At 33.1% G+C, this 26690-nt stretch overlaps 1 long non-coding RNA gene across 1 annotated transcript in view; it reads right to left on the minus strand.

Annotated features, from left to right (window-relative positions):
- LOC111417541 (uncharacterized) overlaps positions 1 to 26690 on the minus strand; it is a 333066-nt gene that overhangs the window by 42859 nt on the left and 263517 nt on the right. The window contains exon 3 of the long non-coding RNA XR_011640631.1: positions 13553 to 13598. This is a non-coding gene — a long non-coding RNA (uncharacterized lncRNA). The remainder of the gene's footprint in view (positions 1 to 13552; positions 13599 to 26690) is intronic.

Consider the following 26690-nt stretch of genomic DNA (forward strand, 5'->3'; position numbering starts at 1 on the left):
AAACATCACAAGTCTACAAATTTTCAAACTTCCACTTCATCCGATTATTCACTAGGTCGCACTAGGTATTCATGACACACTAGGTTAAATATCGATATGTGTGTGCATTTTTCAAAAAACCCTAATTATCTCCAAAATTATAAATGTTATTAGGTATCGGATATAAAAGATGTAAAAAGAGACACCGAACACGGCAAAGTAATAAAACATGGGGGGTGCCATTTAAAAAAATGAAGTTATGGTACTTCCAAGTTTCGAAAAAGTAATGTGCCATAGTAAAGTGACTAAACGTTCTAGACAGCCATACTCGGCACCAAAACATACTCCATCATGTTGCTTAAGCATGTTCTGAATCCTAAATCGATATCCCAAAAATCGAGTGTTCTCTGATTTTTTGAACAAATGTCCGCTGGAGCAGATTTTTCTAGAAAAATTCGAATAACTCGAGAACGGCCGAATCAAATTCCATAAAGTAAAGTCATTCATAACCGGAAGTGTTAGATATCTGAAAATATTTTAGTCGAAGAGAACGCAATTGATAATACTTAAATCTAAATTTTCAAATTTTAATTTTAGCCAGAACCCTGTAAAGTTCTAATGGACGGTCGTCGTGGATGACCCTGTATAGTTTTATCATCGTGGCTGCTGAACAAGTTGCAGTGGAATTGGACTTCTTGACGGTTTCTGATATTTTCGCTCTATAACACCCCAAGTATCATCTTCAATAGTAGACGTAGAAGCAGCGCCAAAAATAATAGATGTAGAAATTTGGTCGGTTGAGTTCAAGGTTTCCGTTGATAAGTAGTCGTTTAGTTCATTTATTATCCACATTTGCGCATTGTTAGCGTTGCTTTCTGAACTAAATACTAATTTTTATATCGTTGATCAAGAATAGTAGCTTTTGCTGCTGTTCCATTAATCTCATAAACCCCAAGTCAAAACCCCACTCAAGTTTTGCTATTTATGGTATGTCATAGACCGAATACAAGAGCTATAACAGATGATAGCGATGGATACTTTTCCCTGGATAAAATTGCAGTTGCCTTTTCAAACGGATGTGAGAACACCACTACGTCTTCAGCAAATAACAATTCTTCAGAATGCAGATTCGGTGAAGGTGATACCAGTGTCGGTAAAGTAGCAGAAAACGGAACCTTGAGCTTTAATAGGTGTTCGAGCATATGAGAAGTAGGTACTGTTCCAGCGAGTGCGAACATCTTGCTTTAATTTGATTACATCCAAATTCATTTGCTTCTGCATGAACCAAACCATATGAAGATTTTGTGCTGTGTTTAAAATGTGAAACTCGCAATAACTAAATCAATTCCATCTTTTTCTATACCGTCGTTCACAGCAAGATTAAGAATGTAGACTACACAGAAATGGTTTTGCTTATTTAAAATTTCGCTAACTACTTTTTTCATTGAAGCTGCATTGTCTGTAACTATAGTCACTATTTTAGAAGTTATCTGCCACTTGTCCAATATTTGTTGAATAACATTAGAAATAGCTATTGATTGCAATTTTGTTGTTCACACCAATGAAATTTCCATTACTGTCTGACGTCCAAATATCTGATATCAAAGCAATATGTTCAACGTTCTGCAATTTTTCCTTATGAGTCCTAAACTCAATGTTATACTTTTCTTCCAACATCTAAGTCAATTTTTTCCTCGAAGGCAGTTCATAATCAGTATTTAATATTTTGGTGTATTTGCGCAAACCTTTATTTTCGACAATCCTGAACTATCATTTGAATCAACGCATCGTCTCTTGATTTCTGCAATTTTTTTGCAGAAAATGGTACGGTTAAGCGAGTTTGTTTGAATCGTTTTATTGCAGGTTCAACATCAAGAGATGAAGAAGAAGCCGGTGGTAGCGACAAAGGCAGTTCGATTAAAATGTTCTTTTCAGTTTGATTTAAGGACGATGTAACTTGAGTTAGTAACAGTCTAACTCGAATTAACTTGAAATAACCTCAACTCGAGTTAACCCATCTGTAAGCAGTATGTCTCTTAAGACCGCTAAACCCAAATGTTTCTAGTTCTAGGCCTAAATATATTCTTGAACAAAGATTATTACTCTTGGCTCAAGCTTATCATATTCTTATATATCCACAAGAAGATCATTTTGTTGAGTGAAGGAAAACAACATATTCGCAAAGCAAGTATACAAATATTCTTGATTCTCAAAAAAACGAATTCTTAGTGAAAGTAAATCAATAATCTTGAAGAAGAGTATCTTAGAGTTGCGTCAACAATTCCATTTTCGTATCGAGAATAGATTTCTTAAATCAAGAATAACGTAACTTTCTTTTTAGAAAAACTTATTCGTGTAACAACAATCTTGTATAATTCTTCATTTGAGTATCATAAATTATTAACGCAAGAATGAAATTTTTGATACAAAAAATTGATATTCTTTGATGCTAATAATATGATATACTTCATTCGATAATATTTCTATTCTTAAAAGAAAAAAAATTTTTGTTTTAAGAGTATATTATACTTGTTTCTAAGAAATACATTCAAGAATAAATTTTTTTTGAAAGTCAAGTATAATTTCCCTCAGTGTAGTATTAGTTTCACTTTTAGTTCAATAACTGGAAAGTTTCGGGTTTAGCCGTGCGTCTTCAGACTTTAGCAATATGTCTCCTAAGACAGCTAAACCCAAATGTTTCTAGTTCTAGGTCTAGTATTAGTTCCACTTTTAGTTCAATAAAAATATACAACAATCTAACGCTTAATGACCATTAAAACTACAACTAACACTAGACCTATAACTAGAAGTAACACAAAACAATGTGGGTTTGCGTTATTATACACCACGTAAGTCAATAAAAGTGATATCAACCTTACTATATAAACACAAAAAGCAAAGTTTACATTGAAATATCCAAATAGTTTTTATTGATTATACAGGGTGTCACACAAAAAACGCCCCAAGCTGTAACTCTGTCATTTACATTCCGATTTTCATGAGAGTTTTTTTTTCTGAATCCATTAATGTACAATACATCAACATTAATTGTAATTGTAGCATAGAAAAACATTAAAATAGTTTCTGAACATTCTCTTAAAGTCACTTGTATTATACTGTAGTGTGCCATGGGATAAATAAAAAAACAACTTATAAGTATCATTTACAACTGTTTCGGGCATTGACATAGCATTTAATGACTGTTATCAGTTTTGCATGTTATTTTTTTCCATGGCACACTGCAGTATTACAGAAGTGACTAAGACAATGTTCGGAAAATGTTTTAATTGTTTTTCTCTGCTAAAATTACAATTAATGTTAATGTAGTAGATCGATGGGCTCAGAAAAAAATCTCTATCCCATAACGTGAAGAAAAACATACCGAGCAATTTGAAAATCAAAAGTTGATAATCGCTTGAAATCGAAGATGGCGTTGGAAAAAGTTTATTTGTAGCATGAATCATAGCATTCATCAAACCATTTCATTTGATACCGCGTTCATAAAAATCGGAAGTTAAATGACAGAGTTACAGCTTACGACGTTCTTGTGCGACAACCTGTATATACAGGTGTATTTTTTCTGCTAAAATTACATTCAAAGTGGATGTATTGCACATCAGTGGGTTCAGAAAAACAATCTCTATCTAATGACGAAAAATATATGGAGCAATTTGAAAAACAATAGTTAATAATCGCTTAAAATTGAAGATGGCCTTGAAAAAAATTTATTTGTAGCATGAACCATAGTATTCATCAAACCATTTCATTTGATGCCTCGGTCATGAAAATCGGAATATAAATGACAGAGTTACAGCTTGGGGCGTTTTTTGTGTGACACCCTGTATAATCAATAAAAATTATTTGGATATTTCAATGTAAACTTTGCTTTTTGTGTTTATATAGTAAGGTTGATATCACTTTTATTGACTTACGTGGTGTATAATAACGCAAACCCACATTGTTTTGTGTTACTTCTAGTTATAGGTCTAGTGTTAGTTGTAGTTTTAATGGACATTAAGCGTTAGATTGTTGTACCCTGTATTATTCGATGGGCAGAAAGAATGAATTTTCTGCAAAACTGTTAATTCTAGATTCAGTTGTTATAGAAGGTTAGATAGTTGTATAGTTTTCATTGAACTAAAACTAGAACTAACACTATACCTAGAACTAGAATCATTCGGGTTTAGCCGTCTAGAGAGACGTGCGCTAAACCCGAATGTTTCTAGTTCCAGCTCTAGTTCCAACATCCTATATATTGTCTATCTAATATCTTTGAATGCTATCATCTACCTACTGGCTTTGACTATTGACGCAGCTTCAAGGGAAAATCGGAAAAAATGTCGTTTTTACATCGTTTTTAAAAAGATCCTGTGATGGACACATTTTGGAAAAACAATGGAATATCTCAGGAGCTATGAACGTTATGAGTTAGTAACATATACGGTTATATAAACAAATTTAATACTATTCATAATATGATAAAATGTATAGGGTTGAACGAACACCTGTATAAGTGAAAATAATTTTACGTAATAAAAAGTGGTGAGTCAAAAAATTTGTCTATAAAACATTTTTTTCTTTTTCAAACGGTTTAGCAACTATCGTCCTCCGGGATACAAATAACTCGCCCCTATACAGTGTGTCCCCGGATTGTGTCCCCGTAAAGTATAATTGACGATAAATTTTTGAATTCAAATTCCATCTTTAGCAATTAAAGTCTGGATGTCATAAAACGAAATATATAGTTTTACGTCAAATATCCTCAAAGTACCAAAGTTAACGCAAGAAGTTTGTTAACCGTTGCAGGTAAAGTGGTCTTTCTGAGCAATGTACAACAAAAGTTGATTAAGATAAAATGTTTGTTATGTTAAATTATAGCGATATACCGAATTTTATTAATTTAGGATATAAAAGCAAACTGCAGATTTTTAAATCATAAGATTAACAAAATATTTTCGATCTAAACTAAATTAACATAAAAGCTTATTCAATGATACTAAACTGATGATACACCAACACTAGCACATAATTCAGCCCTTTTCCGGCATTGTTTATAACTTTTTCTAATATGATCCAACGGAATTTCTCTAATAAGTTTCAATTTTTTGTTTTAAACGGTCTAAACTGTTATTAAAATTTTCAGTTTACATTTTTGGTTTTACATAACCCCAAAAATAATAATCCATAATAGATAAATCCGGACTTCTTGGCGGCCATGGTTACGGGCCATATCTACCATATCCATTTTTTTTCAAATAACGTATTTAACAACTTTCTAATTAAAATGGTCGAATGTGGGCCGCAACCTTGTTGAAAATATAATTTATTGCGTTTTTCTAAATCCACGCCGTGAAGATAATTAAATAAACAATTTTCTAGTATTTACTGGCGTTTACAAGCTATGCGATAATGTGGATTAGTCTTTGACTAACCACTCCATTAGTGGTGAACCATGCTTCGTCAGAAAATATTATGTTTTTTAAAAAAGTTCTGCCTTTCAAAATTTTGTACCCAAGCCACAAACAATAATCTACTTTTGTTTTGCTTCATCACCTAATTCGATAGTGGGTTGATAGTGTTGAACTGCCCTTTTTCTTAACGACACCTCACCGTAATCCATTGCGTTCGTTACTGCAACAATCGACCCCGCATCATGTTCATCTAAAAGCTTTTTTCCTTCCTTTTATTTTCCACATAACCCGTTTCCGCAAATTTTTTAACAACTCTCTTAATTGTTTTTTTATCTACTAAAAATCTAAATTTTTCCTCAAATTGCCTTAAGACTGCATTGTAACTAATGTTCCCCAATCCATAGCACTGCACTATAAATATTTTATGTTGTGATAAAACTCAGATCATTTGTTTTTATTGTAAAACGGAATATTAGAAAAAAGTTTTCAAGATAAAGCTCATTTTTTCTTTTATATGCTAAATTAATAAAATTCGGCATATTGCTATAATTTAACATAACAAACATTTTATCTTAATCAACTTTTGTTGTACATTGCTCAGAAAGACCACTTTACCTGCAACGGTTAACAAACTTCTTGCGTTAACTTTGGTACTTTGAGGACATTTGACATAAAAGTTGGTTATATTTCGTTTTATGACAACCAGACTTTAATTGCAAAAGATGGAATTTGATTTCAAAAATTTATCGTCAATTATACCTTACGGGGACACAATCCGGGGACACATTGTATACAACTAACACTCTTCCAAAAAAATTTTCATTAATAACTACATAAATTTCTTATTTGAGCTTATTCTACTTTTCAAGATTGAAATTACGTTCCGTTTTAAAATTAATTTCTACGTAAATAACATTCTGATTAGTCTGATTAATAGGTTTCTGTATCTTTTTTGTTAAAATTTTGTAGTAAAATCATAGATTATTTGTTTCGTAAAACAGCTGCTGCCGGTGGTGGTGCCTGTACCAATCGCTGGGTAATAAATATCGATTCGGGGGGCCTTCGCCACCAACGGCGCTGTACCTCCTCCGTTGTCGGTACGCCCCGTTTGCGAAAATGCGAAATCGGTGACAGCGTGACCAGTACCGGTCCCATTTTGATTTACGACGGTTTTGTCAATTTGTCAAAGACCCGTATCGACCCGATAGGACTTGGAACGAATTTTGACATAGACAACACCGAAAAATCTTGTTTGTGCGTAATTGACCTTTTCTCGCCGCATAATACGCCCAAGAATATTTTTTTTTCCTCACAATTAATTCTTGAATATTTTAAGTATTACGTGGCTTTAATTTTTTTATATCATAAGAGATGATTGCTAGAGGACGATATGGCACCATTGAACGATACTTGCGGCGTCCGATCACAAGGTGCGACCTTTGACCACCACTGCCACCTGCCATCAGATAGAGATATCATTAAAGTTGATGTCTATTGTTGTCGATCGTTCCGACACGAATCAGTTTCACGTCTTCGCGGTCACCACCTCTATCTCTTCCTTCCCTTGGTGTCTTTCTAACGTGGACCGTGGTTCTCGACGAGAGAGACCACCACGAAAGGACCTTTCGTCTCTTCTCTCCTCCAGGATACTATGACTAGACCGATTGTGTAATACAACGAACCGTTTTATTATTATCTTGTAATCGATTGGTGTTCTTTAAAAGGTATCGGTGTCAAAAGGTCTGATTTGAAGTGATCGAATTTCACTGGATATTTTTTAATTTTTTTAGCTGATTTTACATGACATGTGGTTAATTTGATACACGTCGTTTTCGGTATTGTATTCCATGAACGTTTCAATTTAAATACTTAATCCCTCTTATTTGGTTGTTGCGGCCGCTCGTTTGGTATCCAATTGCAAATTAGCGCTGACAACTGGGCGTACGTCATTTGTGTTGGTTACGAGCACACGTGTATACGCGTTTGGACGTGTTAGGCGCACGCGTACCTTCTCTCCTATCTCTGGTTGTAACGTACGGATGTAGAATTTGACTGTAGAATCGGTTAGCATTGCCTCTGGGGGTGTACGGCGCGTGTCCATCAGACCAGACCAAACATGCACGTTCTGGCCATTATCACATTGCGGAATTGCGGGCGGCATAATGCGATCAGCAATCAGTGCGCTTACCTGGCGTAAACGGCCAAATGCGTGTGCTTTGTGGAACTCCGTTTTCATTAGTCATATCAAACCTGCGTGCGCTAATGAGATTCGGGGTCCGGTCCTAGGGACCTTTTGATGTCGCCCGATCCTCCTACCCGGTTACCCAACCTCATCCCCCAACACCTAATTAGTTTCGACGGAAACGTTGTGCGCAAATTTTCGACAATTAATTATTTCTTTAATTAAGCGACGTGGAGATGCAGGAACGAGTCCCAACCGGACCTATTGTAGGGAGACGAGGCAAATTGCAGTCCTGGAAATATCCTTCCTTCGCGCGAAGGACTAATTACGTTTCGCCCGGGTGCGCGATCATCTCCTTCTCTTGGAATATATTTCATGATAATAATCGGACGACGACAACCCCCGTTTCTTATTATTCCGCATTTCCTACGGTGTGGAATCTCAAGTATTTTTCAGATATTTTTCATGTATGAAAGATCTTTCATAAACACGACGCAAAATTATACACATTTTTAAATTATTAAAAAGCTCCAATAAAATTTAATTCTTTGTAATTATAATAGTAATACCTCGATACAAAAGACCTCACTAGTTTTAATTGTTATTCAGCGCTTTCATTGAACTAAAAGTGGAACTAATACTAGATCTAGAACTAGAAATAATCGGGTTTAGCCGTACATCCTTTAAGACGGCTAAATCCGAATGCTTCTAGTTCCAGGTCTAGTGTTAATTCTAATGCAAGTGTTAGTTCTTGTTTTAGTCGCTATTCAGTGTTAGATTGCTGTATATTTTTCATTGAGCTAAAGCTGATGAAGACAAACATTATGAATCGAAAATATTCCCAATACATCAAGAAATCATAATCGGGAATTATTTCATCTTTATCTATTACCAGTTTCTAATGATATAGCATAAATTTCCAAAATGACAAAATTGGACGATTTTTCTTAATAAAATTAACTATAACGGAAGTACTAAAACTGATGGAGAAAGATGTTATAAATAAAAAATATTCCTAATGCATCTAGAAATCATAATTCATACATATTTCATATTTATCTATCACCAGTTTCTAGTGATATAGCATAACGATTTTTTTAAATAAAATTATGTAACTATAACGTAAGTACTAACACTGTTGGAGAAAAACGTTATGAATAGAAAATATTCCTAATGCATTAAGGAATCGTAATCCATACTTATTTCATATTTATCTATCAGTGATATACATAGCATAAATTGCAAATGTCAAAATTGGACGATTTTGCTTAATAAAGTCAAGTGTAACGTAATTACTAAAACTGATGGAGAAAAGAGTTATGAACAAAAAATATTCCTAATGCAACAGGCAATCGTAATCCATACGTATTTCATATTTATCTATTACCAGTTTTTAATGATATAGCATAAATCTCCAAAATGACAAAATTGGACGATTTTTCTTAATAAAATCAACTATAACGAAAGTACCACAACAAATGGAGAAAGGTGTTATGAACAAAAAATATTCCTAATGCAACAGGAAATCGTAATCCATACTTTTTTCATATTTATCTATCACCATTTTCTAGTGATATAACATAAACCACAAAATGTCTAAATTGGACGATTTTTCTTAATAAAGTAAAGTGTAGCGTAATTACTAAAACTGATGGAGAAAAGGGTTATGAACAAAAAATATTCCTAATGCAACAGGAAATCGTAATCCATACTTTTTTCATATTTATCTATCACCATTTTCTAGTGATATAACATAAACCACAAAATGTCTAAATTGGACGATTTTTCTTAATAAAGTAAATTGTAATTACTAAAACTTATGGAGAAAAGGGTTATGAACAAAAAATATTCCTAATGCAGCAGGAAATCGTAATCCATACGTATTTCATATTTATCTATCACCATTTTGTAGTGATATAACATAAACCACAAAATGTCTAAATTGGACGATTTTTCTTAATAAAATTAATTATAACGGAAGTACTAAAACTGATGGAGAAAGATGTTATAAATAAAAAATATTCCTAATGCATCTAGAAATTATAATTCATACTTATTTCATATTTATCTATCAGCAGTTTCTAGTGATATAGCATAACTTGCAAATGTCAAAATTGGACAATTTTTTTACATAAAATTATGTAACTATAACGTAAGTACTAAAACTGATGCAGAAAGATGTTATGCATAAAAAATATTCCTAATGCGTCAAGAAATCATTATCCAGAATTATTTCATATTTATCTGTTACCAGTTTCTAGTGATATAGCATAAATTCCCAAAATGAGAAAATTGAATTTTCGAAATTCCCGAATGTTTCTAGTTCTAGGTAGTGTTAGGGCTAGTTTAACACTAACACCGTTACTAGAACTAACACTAAAGCTAGAACTAGAAACATTCGGGTTTAGCCGTCTTAAGAGACGCACGGCTAAACCCGAATGTTTCTAGTTCTAGGTGTAATGTTCGTTCCAATGCTAGTTTTTGTTCTTGTTTAAGTTGCTATTCAGGTTTAGATTTTTGTATATTTTTGATTGAACTAAAACTAAAACTGACACTAGATCTAGAACTAGAAAGATTCAGGTTTAGACGTCTTAAGAGACACACTGTTATACTGGAATGTTTCTAGTTCCAGCTTTTTTGTATTTTGGTTTAATTTTATTATCTATTATATCAAAAGAGATATCACTTAATGCACTTATTTGCATATTAATCATATGTTAATTACATTGTAATTCTATGTTAGCGGGGGAATTTTATGTGGCAACCTCAATATTCATATATTATAGGTGGCTATCATGATCTAATTCAGGAATATCACTGGTATATAGTAGGTAAGGGACTGCCCTGGTACACTGTCTTCTGGTATTACTGTGTTAATTGCTTTAAGTTCACAGTAACCGATGTCCTGCTTAACTCTGAAACTTGATCTGATACTTCACCAATTGTGAAAACTAGTTACGTAAGAGTTTGTTTAATTTGTTGCGAAATTTTTCATATCACACTCTATCAAAAGCCTCAGCTACATCTTCCAGCGATTTTTCGATTGTATCTAATTCTGCCAATCTGATCAATAGTGGAGAGGGGTTCTTTGAAGCCATACTGGTGGTCTAAGATTATACTTTTTAAACAAACTAAGTTTAAATTAAGATAACTTTATCAAGAAAACCTTTGCAACTAGCTCATCCGTTGCAGATTTCCATTTTTGATATTTGAAGATGTTCAGGGTAATCTAAAGGAAATCCGCATATTGACACAAATGATTGTTTAACTTTCCGACCATCCAAATATCAACAGAAATACTACTTGCAGTGATACATTCAATTTTGCCATTCATATGCAGTCATCTTAATCATTGCACATTCATTACTATGTGCTTTCATACTTCGTATGCTATTTGTATACCTTTGCCTGTCCCTATATTCCTTCTGTATTGTTGATTTCCTTTTTCCTGCATCTAACATACGTAATCAGAAACACATTAGCCACAAGGATATTGTTTTATAAACCCAAAAAAGACTAACCTCATCAGAAATGGATTACAGCAGTGAATATATTTATGTAAATAAATATCACACATCACATAAATCTTTTTCCTACGCTGTAGTCATGCTGTTATCAAAAATCTATATTTATTTCAAAAGGTTGTCACCTATATCTATACTTTCTGTCCTAAGTAAATTTAAGGTTATCACCATGTAATCTAGAAATTATTTAAATATGCACAATCATTATAACTTACAAGGTTCGGAATTATCACGATTAGGTTGCCTTATTATTTAAAGCAAAAGTCCAGTTCAAAAAGATTTGCGTAATACAAATACTAGAAATAAGAATATTGTCAATAGAAGTGCGTTGTCATTGTGTATACACGTCGTTATTCAAGTAATTATTTGAATGACAGTGATTGTGTTTCATTATTTTATAGTAGCTACACATAGAGGTAACAACTCAGAGTTGAAGTCTGAGACAATATGATTTAGACACCTTTTCGCCAACAGCGTACTCATAGATAATTATAAACTCTGCTTATTTTAACAACGCGAATTCAAAAGTGATCAAAATCTGTAAACCATTTCAGAAAATCTATACGCTTTATATACAGGGTGATTCTTAACCGACACGATAACTACAATAATGACTATTAGGTGAAAAAAATTGTAATAAAAGTTTTTAGTTTTCTACATATCCATGAAATTTACTTTCAAATCAAGAATACATAGACCATTTTAAAATAACATCACAGCAAGTTATTTCTCATATTTTCTGCACACAATTGCAGGATATATCCGATTTCGCAATTTTCAGTATTACCTTCGGTGGCTTACACTATGTTTTTTAAGTGACCCCAAAGTCACTTAAGCGATCGAGCTGGGCAGATCATTGGGCCACCTTGGCCTAATACATTATCGAGATGTCTTGGAGAACATTATTGGTATTGTTTGGGTTCAATTGATGGTGATGTAGGAATCACTCGCAAAATTTTACTCGAGGGAGATGATTCACTGGTAGTTGGGATTGTACACGTTGTACGTGATATGGATGGAGTTGGTTGTGAATCAATATAAGCCAAATTGTGGATCTGCTCTGCAAGTATCCTAGTGTTTATGCCAAGCTGTTCTTCGACAAGATTTAAAACTTTCTTAAAATTGATTATATGTACAGGTCTAACTGCTGCTTCATGTTGCCCAAGCCTCAGTCAAATATTGCCATTTTGCTTACCACGTTGCACCACACGTAAAAAGGATTCATGTGCTGGATGATATTTATTTTAAAACTTTTCTGCATAGAGACGAGCTGCAAGAACAGATTTTTGCTACACCAGCCATATCCATAACTTCCCTGTATTAGGTTGAGAATCACCCTGTATAGAAGCATTTAAAGGTAATCTTTTTTCTTGTAGATAAGTATGAGTTTTTTTATTTCCAATCATTTGCAAAATGTATTATCTTTCAAGCAAGTATTATATTACAAATATTATTGATTATGATGGTTGCAATAATTTTATAAATAAATTTTATTTCCCCGGCTCCTCCACCATTATGATTATTTAATTTTTTAAAAATTAATTAAACTGAATCTTCAAACATAAATTTAATATCGGAATCAAATCATATAGATAAGAGATAGTATGGAGCCATGAATTAGGACATTGAGATAAGGAGGATGCGCGTTCTGGTGGTGTGCACATTTGATAATTTCCTGCGATTACGGTCGTCATAATTGGGGAAGGGCCGGCCGGAAATTGAGGACCAGCGCGTAGCTACTTCCACCCGGAAATGACGCTTGTCAATTAGGTGTCCTCACGTAACCGCGCTGGCCATCGTCTCCAACCCGAATCCCGACAATGGCCATCCAACATGGATTTATTAAGCGTTCCTCCTTCCTTTCCCGATAACACCCAATGTTACTAGCTTAATTTATGGAGGATCGTTAGATTACAACATTGTACCCATTAATATTAAATTTCTAAAGTTTTCCGAGAAGGAGTTTTCTCGTTGTTATCATCAATTTCCCTATTAGCCTATTATAACCACACAATTACGTCAATTACGTAATATGGACTTTAGTATAACTGCCCAATTAGAGATCAATCGTTATCGTATTACTTCCCCATTTTTATGTGGGGTTATAAAGCCCAGGTGCAAGAATTGAGGGTAGTGCTTAGTATATTTAAAAATGATGCCATATGGTGGAGTCGGAGCCGTAGTCGCGATTACTAAGGGGGTGAGTGAGAGCAATTGCTGTGCGGATTTAGATAAATGAAGAGGTGTTACAATCAGTCAGTTTAGTATTCGATACCATCACAGACGAAACACGAACGCGTTTATTTTGGACGTTTTAGTCATGATCGTAATATACGAGGACCTCCTGCGGTTCGTCATTTCTAAACAATGTGATTTGACTTGTTTTGTTTGAAATTTACAACCCCTTTGTGACCGGCAAAGAGAGATTAATGAAAATAATTCGTCAATATACTTACTATAAATTTCTTTTTCGCTCCAAGATCTCGGTTTTTACGTTTTTATCTGTAACAAAGAGAAAAATGAATTTTAGCTTTAGGTCTTAAGAGACAGATGTCACCCCGATGAAGAAATCCTTGAAAAAGTTAATTTGCGAACCCCGCAGCTCGGCATTATCAGGTTCGGTAATAACAATAATTTTAAGAGACGTGTACTGTGACAAATGTCACATAAAGAGGATGTGAAATTTATAAAATTATCGGTCTGTGCGGCCGTTTCGCTCAGTGCCCCCAACAGGAAATGCCTAAATAATAATATCAACGAAAAGGTAATTTGGCAAATTTGTGAACCAATTTTTATGTTATATAGGTTTAGATTAAAACGAGATATGTAATAAAATTTTTTTTATTATCTTAATTTCTTAATATTCAACGTGGTAACAAATATGTTTTGATAAATACGATAGATATCGTGTACACACAATAATGTATTTACACCATATCGGTTCTTTCTATCACAGGATTTTTTTCAGGTTCAGATTTTAATCGAGCTAACGGACCTCACGGCACAATAATTAGCGTTGTGCACTTTTTCCATTCTTTTCTATCTCTCTTTCGTGCCGTGCGAACAAACATATGGCAGACATCCTCGGACGTTAAGCGGTTATTTACTGTCCAGATATATTCGCACTGTTGCAACGCCAATCAGAAGTTAATTTAGTGTTAGTAGACCCAGTTGTGTGTTATTAATTATTTACTTAATGGAAAATTTTAATGAAAAATATAAATAAATAGAGGATTAAAAACAAATTAACATTGGTATTGGATTAGGTGCAGAAATGCTGCCTTTCTTACGTAAAAAGGAAACTACTAATACTTAATTGCGCTATAAACTTGGGAATAATCCTGGTAGTTAACCGATCGTAAAACGATAGGTTAATACAAGATAAATGCCGAAGCATTATGAAATCGTGAGGAATTTTAAACTAATCTTACTAATCCGAAATATTTAATTATTTCTTTTTTAATTCTTTGACCTAATTATGATAAAAAGATTTCTTAATTTATCACCTATCAACACGTTGGAACGCACAAAACGGGTTAGATTGTGAAACTCATTTTTCATTTTTCACAAGTCATATTTCTTGATTCTCGATTTTGTCGGATTTTGCGATAAGGTGCTATACTACAAAAGGTACCCAACAACGTACACCACGGTCGTGGATTAATAGGTGCACCGTAATTACATAATCTGATCGGAGTTTGCGTGTTCCGGAACCTGTGGGACTTTGACACTCCACACCAGCCGTGATTTTTATCAGATTTTGTTCAATCGCTCATTGTTGAATCGTAATATTCGCACCGTCACCATGTTTCACTTTTTTATACATTAAAATAAAAAAAATAGGTTTTAATACAGCAAAACCTCGATATAATGGACTAATCCGGGGAAGGGAGTCTCTGTTATAGCCAAAAGTCACAAATTAACACAAATTCGGCTATTCACATTGTTGCGTTCTATACTTTATATCTAGTTTTACACTAGCACTGTTACTATGTAGAACTAACACTATAACTAGAACTAGAATCATTTGGGTTTATCCGCACGTTTCCAAAGACGGCTAAACCCGAATGTAAAAAATCGAATTCTTAAGATATCTATATGAAACATTCCCATATTATAGAGGACAGTACATACATTTTCGTGAACGAAACCGAACTTGAATATCTCAATTCGTTCTTGAGATAACAAATTCTGAACTTGAGTATCTTTACGAAACAAAAATTTTTTACAATCGTCTTTAAAAAATTGCAAAAAATCGGATTCTTAAGATATCTTCATGAAACATTTTCACTATATAGAAGAAAGTACGTCCTTTTTCACGATCAAAACCGCAGTTGAATATCTCAACTCGATCTTGAGATAATAGTTTTTGAACTCAACCTCAATTATGTAGTAAAAGACATTTTCACATTATTTAAAAAAAAATCGTAAAAAATCGAATTCTTAAGATATCTATATGAAACATTCCCATCTTATAGAGGAAAGTACGTACATTTTCGTGAACAAAACCGCACTTGAATATCTCAATTCGTTCTTGAGATAATAAATTCTGAATATGAGTATCTTTATGAAGTTACACATTTTTTACAATCGTCTTTAAGAAATCGCAAAAAATCGGATTCTTAAGATATCTTCATGAAACATTCTCACTATATAGAAGAAATTACGTACTTTCTCACGATCAAAACCGCAGTTGAATATCTCAACTCGATCTTGAGATAATAGTTTTTGAACTCAACCTCAATTATGTAGTAAAAAAATTTTCACATTATTTAAAAAAATCGTAAAAAATCAAATTCTTAAGATATTTACATGAAAGATTCTGATCTTATAGAGGAAAGTACGTACTTTTTCGTGAACAAAACCGCACTTGAATATCTCAATTCTTTCTTGAGATAATAAATTCAGAATATGAGTAAATTTATGAAGTAAAAAATTTTTACAATCGTCTTTAAAAAATTGCAAAAAATCGGATTCTTAAGATATCTTCATGAAACATTCTCACTATATAGAAGAAATTACGTACTTTTTCACGATCAAAACCGCAGTTGAATATCTCAACTCGATCTTGAGATAATAGTTTTTGAACTCAACCTCAATTATGTAGTAAAAGACATTTTCACATTATTTAAAAAAAAATCGTAAAAAATCGAATTCTTAAGATATCTATATGAAACATTCCCATCTTATAGAGGAAAGTACGTACATTTTCGTGAACAAAACCGCACTTGAATATCTCAATTCGTTCTTGAGATAATAAATTCTGAATATGAGTATCTTTATGAAGTTACACATTTTTTACAATCGTCTTTAAGAAATCGCAAAAAATCGGATTCTTAAGATATCTTCATGAAACATTCTCACTATATAGAAGAAATTACGTACTTTCTCACGATCAAAACCGCAGTTGAATATCTCAACTCGATCTTGAGATAATAGTTTTTGAACTCAACCTCAATTATGTAGTAAAAAAATTTTCACATTATTTAAAAAAATCGTAAAAAATCAAATTCTTAAGATATTTACATGAAAGATTCTGATCTTATAGAGGAAAGTACGTACTTTTTCGTGAACAAAACCGCACTTGAATATCTCAATTCTTTCTTGAGATAATAAATTCAGAATATGAGTAAATTTATGAAGTAAAAAATTTTTACAATCGTCTTTAAAAAATCACAAAAAATCGGATTCTTAAGATATCTTCATGAAACATTCTCACTATATAGAAGAAATTACGTACTTTTTCACGATCAAAACCGCAGTTGAATATCTCAACTCGATCTTGAGATAATAGTTTTTGAACTCAACCTCAATTATGTAGTAAAAAAAATTTTCACATTATTTAAAAAAATCGAATTCTTAAGGTATTTACATGAAACATTCTGATCTTATAGAGGAAAGTACGTACTTTTTCGTGAACAAAACCGCACTTGAATATCTCAATTCTTTCTTGAGATAATAAATTCTGAATATGAGTAAATTTATGAAGTAAAAAATTTTCAAAGAATCAACCACTATATACTAGAATCATCCGCCGGATACTGGAATTAACAAGTAGATTTGGTTCTAATCACTATGGAAACTGTATTTAACTTCTAGGTACTGAAACGAAACACCATGAATTTTGTATCTACCAGTAGGATACTGAAATCATCAATTAGATACTGGAATCAACAACTAGATGTAGTTGTAACCATTATGTAAACTGCATTTGCAACCTAAGCCACAATCAACCCAACCCAAAATGATCGCAACCCAAAAGTTATAGCATTTGCATACTAAAACTAATATTACATTTGCTACATGTAAAAAGCCAGAAACTGGAATCTTTCACTTGATATTAGAATGATCCACTAGATACTGGAATCAACCACTACATACTGGAATTATCCACTGGGTACTGAAATTAACAAGCAGATTTGGTAACTGTATTTAATTTCTGCCCGTTTCCTGATAACGTAACAATAAAATATATTGCAACGTTAACAAAAGAAATGTTTCCTTCTTGTTACAGAAATCAATAAGAGTTGGAACATAGAATGTTCAAAGTATGTACAAACCCAGAAAAAGCTCGCAACGTAATCCTAGAAATGAATAGACTGAACATCAGAATAACGGGAATCAGTGAAGCTCGCTTCATAGAGTCAAGTGTATGCTTCAACAGCAAATAACGACGAAGAAGTGAGAGCTTTTTGCAACAACATTGATGTCGTCATAAAACTAATTAACGCAAAGATTGGACGAGGTTCATGTGACAGATGGATTGGGAGCTACGGACTGGCATGAACGTCTCGGTGTCAAGAACGAAATGTCTAACAACAACAAAGGAGCTTTGATATTAAATTACTTGAGGGACATAATATGGCAAAACGAAAATATATCCCTAGAAAGCAAAGTTGAACCCTCAAGACTACCAAGGATAGTCAAAAACGGATCCCCAAGAGGAACCAGATACAGTGGAAGACCTCCTGCTATTGAGGCAGCTCAACTTTTTAGCATAAACTATGAATAATTAAGAAAATAAGACAGATGTCTTAAAGTAAGAAGGTTATAGAGGGCGCAAATTGCAATTTTGAATGCACCAAATCAATTAATTACTCACATAACAATTTTTAAAGTTAATCAAGACTTATGCCATTTTTTTTGTTGATTGTTTATATAATTTAAAATATTAATTATTTTAAAGTTTTTTTATTTACTATTCAAAGCTTTTAAAAGCTTGAGTTAACACAACTCGTTCCATTCCAAGAAAATCACATTACAACACTTTGGTTTTCTGCGAATAATAAATTGTTTCCGTGCATTATAAACATGCCACGGAATAAATAACAGCATGAAAACATAAAAATTAAAGCCTTTAAGCCACCTTAAACAAACAATAACCAAGAAGGTATTATTTGTAACGTTATAATTTATTAACAATTATTTAATAATTTATGTAAATGTTTTTTATTCGGGGGAATTTTTGGATGTAACACTAAAGAAAATGTTTTCTTAACATTATTGTTTCATTTGAGAACGATGAATATGTAAATAAATCAATTGACCTTTTAAAATCATCTATTTATGATCTTATTTAAATGCAACATTTGAATTACTTTGTGTACGCAATTAAAAAATAACTGTATTTCTTTTTTCAACGTGTGTGTTCTCGGTAATTTTATTTTAATATCAATCTTCTTCTGGCCTACCGCTTCGAAAAAAAAAAATTTATATACGTATCGTATACAAGACATCAAGATAACACTTGAAAGTATGTCCGCAATTAATATAACGCGTTCGTCTTCGTACAAGTTTTTTTATTTAATATCGGTTGGGATACATTTGGACGTGGAGAACCAGCACCGGGGGCTGATTGAAGATAAGGTGAAACAAGAGGAGTGGTTCACGACTGGTAGCCGATTCTCTCTTCGTTGCTACCAGTTTGTACGGGTAACACCGGGAGCGGATTTGGTTTCAGGCGAGGTCTTAGGTATTCCCTTGTCATGGGTCACAAAAGCCCCTCATCTCTCCTTTAATATCCCCCGAAAATAATAATCAAAAAATCTTTGTTTTGACTAAATCTTAATGTCATCCGCTTCAAATATGAATACACTAAAACCTCGATATATCGGACCTCGTTAGAACAGATTTCATTTATAAGGTTTTTATCTTTTTATGCACACTGTCAGAGTCATGTAATTTCTGTAAATTTTCTATCTCTGTAAATTTCTCCTTTATCCATATTTCTTTTGCTTGGCAGCATTTATTTTTGACGTCCTTCTGTACTTCTTTATACTTCTGCCTGTCTTTATTTATCCTCACTATTTGTTCTTTTCTCAGGTTTCAGATGTTTCTTACAAGGTGCCATAATAGCTGAATTCTGCCCCATGTCTTCAGGTTGGGTTTGAGTTGCCAAACGAGTACTCCGTATGGTGGTGGAAACAGCATCCTCTACTGCTTCCCATCTTCCGACAACAGGATACCATCGATCGCATAGCAAACCCTTTTCAGTTCTTTGTTTCCCAACTGATTGTCAGAAGTGTTTCGAACCCTTTCCATGTAAGTTATTATTTCGTCCTTGACCAATTTGAAGATTGTGCCACTCCTATCTCTGTTCTTATTCTTGTCCAGTTATTGGGATTCAGCTCCACAACAATATTTACTATAACGGAGTGCACTATTCTTTTTTCCAAGAGTTTCACAACATCGGAAAATCTTTCCATTTTTTCTTCCAAAATCTTTCTAGCAAATCAAGATTTTTCTTGCATCCCTTTTGGAATACTAGTATTGTTATGCTTTTTTTCCATTTGCTTGGGATACTTTTTGTCTGTATTATTTTGTTGAACAACTCCTCCATCTTCTTAAGTAATTCGTCCCCATCGTATTTTATCATCTCATTTGATATCTCATCAAGCCCTGCACATTTTTGATTTTTTCACTAGGTGATTGTCAATTTTATTTTTTCTTTCGATATCAATCCTTACTTTCATTGATGTGTGGTTTCGGTAATATGCTCTATCTTTGGTTCCGCGTAGGCGTGTTTGACACCCCGGTCACTTCATACATGCGAAAGAGTAAATATAGGAAATAGGAAACTTTAATATAGGTTGTAAAATGTAATATTTTATATAGGCATATAAAATAGGAGAAGATTTTTAACAAATCCTCGATGCACTTGTATAGGTGTAATTGTATATTAAATATACAAGGAGGATAATTATTGATTTTTGTTTTATCCTCGTTATCATCATTTGTATTTTTTTAATGAAGCGTTTTCTGCGTGAGAGTACTTCTAATAACCTCGTTTCCCATTATTAGCTGTAATCATGATATATTGCATCCTAAGAAGAAATCAAGAGAAATTTCTTACCATGATGGAACACCACTCGAACTCAGCGGGAGGGCACTCAAGGTTTCAAAAAACCTATATAACAATTAAGACCACATTCAAATGGAAATAACCACTACTTCACAGAAAAACTTTTTGAGAGAATATCCGGATAGAGCTCGTGACAGAATCAGGTCACACAAAACCATAACTCAATTTATTCTTATTATTACTAGAAAAAGTTTATGCTAAAATAATATAAGACTCTTATCATAATCTCTTACCCCAGTTTCTTAGTTCCTAATTCTTCCGTATGTGTTCTGTCTGTGTCCTAAAACTGGCATTGATTTGTATTTTCAGATACATTTATTTTGGTGCTGATCTGATTTTCTCAACAGAAATAATATCATGATGGTTCTGCTCTAACTTGTGATATTGCTAAAATCAGGAAGTTGTACTTAGCAGGATCACACAACCAAACCCATCCTAATTCACTCAAAACATTTCAATCATAACATTTCAACAATCTGCCACACGCGCTTCCTTTCAGGAAAAGAACAGTATGGAAATATCTGTCATAAAAAAAGTTCTGTTAGGAATACACAAATACTGGAGTAAGTTTTGATACTTTCCAATTCCAGAAAGCTTTGTTTTATATAAATACGAAATTAGGTTTGTTGTATATTTCTGCGTAAAGATTCTACAAAAAACAATGTAATGGGCAAATGACTTCAGGAAAGATGCATTGCTGAATAGGTTGTTAGCAATAATATTATGGCCACCTTTTCACCGAATCAACGAAAGATCTCCAACAATAAATGTTTTGGGCATCAACGTTTCTCCATCACCTACTGCCAAGTATCTGGGTATACTGTTGGATGGTAAATTTAAATTTAATGTCCATGAACAAAGATAAAATGCAGAGTGATAGCGGCGCACTTTAAGTGATTAGTCTATAGGAACAAAGGCATTTCACTCAAAGTAGCAACCAAAATTTACAAATCCATCTGCAAGGCCCTTGATCGAATACGGAATAATATTTACACGATTTTCTACTCTAAGGACAAGTAGTAAGAAGTAGCAGAACGTACTGCGCTAAGAAAGATTACTAGAATTAGACATCCAAACAACCCCTTGCATAACCCTTCCAACCAAGTTTTGTATGAAACGACTGGAATCACACCAATTCAGAAACGAGGATTGCGACTAGCAGAGAAGATTACCAAGAAATTTCCAGAGTTGGTGCTTGAAAGATTGCTGAGGACGAGTACAGTTAACGTTCCAATATTTCCCACACTTTTTCACAATATTTCAAGAATGAAAAATACTGAATAAGAAATAGCCAAATTGTCCATTATTTACTTAGGCTGAAAGATCTCAGTCGATAGCCACTTTAGAACCTAGTTTAAATTTAGTTTATATTTTTTCACATTGGTATAGATGTATTATATTCTATTTTATTGTTTTATCTATGAGGTCCTAAATAAATTCCACAGTATTATTATTATTATGGCCAGTATTACGCAATGTTTGGATTGATAACATTCAAGTTTACTACTCAAAGAGAAATTCCCTTCATGTTGTTTACCAAAATAAATATCTAAATTGATTTGTCTATTCAGATACATTTATTCTGGTGCTGATCTGATTTTCTCAACAGAAATATCATGCAGGTATTGGTCTATCTTGTGATATTGCTAACATCAGGAAGTTGTACTTAGCAGGATCAATCAAATAAACTCAATCAAAACATTTCAATTATAACACTTCAACAATCTGCCTCTCGCGCTTCTTTTCAGGACAAGAATGATAGGGAAATATCTGTCACAAGAAACGTTCTGTTAGGAATACATAACTATTGGAATAAGTTTTGATGTTTTCCAACTTCAGAAAGGATAGTTTTATATAAATACGAAATCAAGTTTGTTGTATATTTCTGCGTAAAGATTCTACAAACAACAAAGTGATGACTTCAGGAAAGATGCATTGCTGAATAAGTTGTTAGCAATAATATTATGGCCAGTATTATGCAACTTTTGAATTGACAACATTCAAGCTTACTACTCAAAGAGAAATTGCCTTCATGTTGTTTACTAAAATAAATTTCCAAATTGCTGGTATAAAACATTTTGGAATCAACCAATGCAAATCTTATATGATATAATTTGCAAACTCTTCAAAGAAATAGTTTATAGTTTGTCATCACAACTAACATTTGCAGTGTATAAAATAATATAAGACTCTTACCATAATGTTTTTAAATTGGAAAAATTTCAAAAAAAGAATTAAAAAATTGAGGTTGGATGCATTTTTTCATGAGATTGATTTATTCTGGTGCTGATCTGATTTCCTCAACAGAAATATCATGCAGGTATTGCTCTATTTTGTGATATTGCTAAAATCAGGAAGTTGTACTTAGCAGGACCACACAACCGAACTCAACCTAACTCAATCAAAACATTTCAATCATATCACTTCAACAATCTGCCACTCGCGCTGCTTTTCAGGACAAGAATAATAGGAAATCATCTGTCAAATTGAACGTTCTGCTAGGAAATCACAAATACTGGGATAAGTTTTGATATTTTCCAACTCCAGAAAGGTTTGTTTTAAATACGAAATCAGGCTTGTTGTATATTTCTGCCTAAAGATTCTACAAAGAATAATATAGTAATAATGTTTTCCGCAATTTTTGGATTGATAACATTCCCTTCATGTTGTTTACCAAAATTTACCAAAATAAATTTCCAAATCTTGCATGATATAATTTGCAAACTTTTCAAAAAAATAATTTATAGTTTCTCATCACAAATAACATTTGCAGTGATGACACATTTGCTACAGTCATGCTAGCTTTTGACAAATTTCAAAAGTTTTCTCTTTCTGCACGATCACATCGTAAAGGTTGAAAATAGAAATGGATTTTTTGACCAAAAACGGTTTTTGTGGGGAAAGTTTTCTACACTACATACAAACAAGTTTTAGCAGTAGAACTCAATGCTTCTAAAGGTATCGGGGAATACCATAGCTAATATCTAAACAACAAAACCGTTTTTGCAACTAAGAAATCATACTAAGGGGATAAATGGTTGTAAAAAATTGGGTCAACTTAAAAAATGTTTATCATTATCTCAAAAACGAAAAGTACTTCGAAAACGTTATCGGATACAAGTCATACACAACACTTTACTATCTCCTTGTCTCATCTAAATTTATGTAGCACACCTAAATCCTATTACATTACCGTCAAATGACGGGCGCATTACGCGGTCGGTTAAAGTTTTATGCCGTTTAATGGTTCACACAAATCTCCTTTTAATGATTCCCGGGTACAATACCGCGAGTCTAGTCCGATAAATTTCAAATATTGTAGCAATAAAGTTCCGGATAACTGCCCCCTCCGGTCCTATCACCAGCGACATCTGTCACGCAGTGGCGGTACTAATGTTAACCAACAACGCGTGTTGTTTTCACACGTGATATTATTCAAAAAAAAAAATAATCTTTGATTTTTATCAAACATGTAATTTACCTTATTAAAGAATTAGTTCTTTACTTTTACTTTATTTTTTACCACCTTATTCGTTATTCATCATTAGTCACCTCGTTAAATACAAATTGGCTAACGATTTGTACTTTTTTTGTAACCTTAAATTAAGACGATCTGATTATTTCTCCTTTTCTTTCTTTCGAACCCTTTTCTAAAGATCAAAATCTTAGTAAATTACTAATTTGCATGATTCGAATCAATTTCGTTTAGGTGTTTGTTCAAAAAAGAAAAGGATTTTGAAAAATCTTTTTGATGATGTGAACTTGTGCAGATGAACACAATGAACGGTAATTAACATTGTGAAATATTACAAAAACAAGTGGAATTATTAATCTTCGGTTGTGGTTTGGAGAGTTCAGGAGCGAGATTGGACTGTCACAGTACGGATACAAATGTGCGACCGTCCGGGTCATCAGCGGTAAATCATCACACCCGAATGTAATATTAATGCTCGCTTTTCTACACTAGCTCTATAATTTTTTACCCCAACGCGGTTTAACGCGCCTCCGTTCGGTTTCTTTCTATCTTTCTCTTTCACATTTACCCAGTTTTTTTTCCTCGACCCTACGCGAAAAAACCACGTGGGGTAATGTATCAAAATCATCGTTTGCACAATTTTGTTACAACAGAACAATCTATTTTTTTTTAACTCATAACATATTAAATAATGTCGTTTTTTAACTTTCTTTTTAAATGAAAAAATCGTTGTTAAACTTATTTTGTAAACAGTAGGTTTTAAAATGTACAAATTTGGGTCAAACTGGAACAAATCAAGTTTTGTTCTTTAACATTTTAGGTACAACTAAATTTACAACTCCCAGCATGATACTTTTTTTTCAAGATAAATAAAACAAGTTGTAAAGGAAACAGCTTCTGACACTTTTTTTTGAATACGTTTTTATAATAAATATTTTAGATATATTCTGCAAAATTTAGTTTACATATTTATGATTGTTCGTTACTCTGTCTATCTCTTTCTAGCGCCGAAAACTTGGCAATATAAGCACATTTAATGAGAAATCGAAGCAAGGAAGATTCCGATATTTCGATAACGAAGTTTTCCCTATTACCTAAATCTTAAAGTTTTATTAAAATTTATGTTTTCAACTTGTACAACGCAAACTACTATGTTTCCCAACAAGTTTCCCATCATGTCCAAGAAGAAGCATGCAACGCCAACTTTCTTCAAAGTGAAACACCACGTTGACCACTTGATCAGGACAGAACAGGCTATAATTAGGGATAATCTAAGCCGTAATAAGACATTTTACTACCTTTTCATTATTAACCAATATTATGCCATCAATAACCTCAACATTCGACGCATCAGACGGTATACAGAATTTTACTGTACTTGGTGTTGACTCTCTGTTTTCACATTTTTGAACATATTCTATTATCTTTTAATGAAGATGCGTCATATCTTAGAGTTACCTATGTACCTCTTTTACCCCAGCTTCTTAGTTCCCAATTCTTCCATATGTGCTCTGGAGAACACATACTCAAGTCCCAAAAGGGTTGATCACTAAACTCGTACTGACACTGACTTGTATATTCAGATAAATTTATTCTGGTGCTGATCTGGTTTTATCAACAGAAATATCATGCTGGTTTTGCTCTATCTTGTGATGTTGTTAAGATCAGGAAGTTGTACTTAGCAGGATCACACAACCGAACCCAACCTAACTCAATCAAAACATTTTAATCACAACAGTTCGACAATCTGCTACTCGCCATTCCTTTCAGGACAAGAATAATAGCTAAACATCTGTCACAAGAAACGTTCTGTTAGGAATACACACATACTGGGATAAGTTTTGATGTTTTCCAATTCCAGAAAGATTTGTTAGGTATAAATACGAAATCAAGTTTGGTATATTTCTGTGTAAAGAATCGAAAAAGATAGAGTAATGGGCCAAGGACTTTAGGAAAAATATCGCTCTGATTCAGCAGCAATATTATGGGCAGTATTAAGCAATTAGTCGACTGACAACATTCAAGCATTTACTACTCGAAGAGAGAGTGTAAAACATTTTGGACTCAACCAATACAAATCTTGTATGGTATCATTTGCAGACTTTGCAAAGAAATAGCTTATAGTTTCTCATCACAAATAACATTTGCAGTGATAAATAAATATATTAGCAAACAACTATGGACAAGTTTCCCTTTTTGTCTAAGAAATAGCATGTAACGCTATCTTTCTTCAAAGTGAAACATCACGTTGACATTACCATAGCTTGTAGGGTCTTGATCAGGGCAGAACAGACTCCAATTACTGGTAATTTTTGTGTGACACTGTCAGGGATTTTATACTATTCTTCTACCTTTGATACCATTTTTCAAATCTTTTTACAAATATATAGTTGTATGATAACAGTGGGGAGGAAGGAATATAAACAATCTAAGTCGTACCAAGATATTTTATCACTTTTGCTTTATTAGCCAATACTATATATTTATTATTGATGATTATGCCATCAATAACCTCAACATTCGACGCATCAGACGATTTGCAGAATTTTACTATACTTAGTTTTGACTCTCTATGTTCACATTTTTGAACATATTCTTCACTTTTGGTAACCACAATATGATGACCAGTTTCAGATTCTCGATGGTAAGCAACCTCAGTTTCATTGATCAGAGGAAACTTATGAGAGCAAAACTGTAAAAGAGCAATATTATTAACAATAACATTTGCTAAAACTTTTGTTCTAAAAGCTTTTTTTGT

Source organism: Onthophagus taurus, chromosome 6 (assembly GCF_036711975.1).
Source record: "Onthophagus taurus isolate NC chromosome 6, IU_Otau_3.0, whole genome shotgun sequence".
NCBI classification, from domain to species: domain Eukaryota; kingdom Metazoa; phylum Arthropoda; class Insecta; order Coleoptera; family Scarabaeidae; genus Onthophagus; species Onthophagus taurus.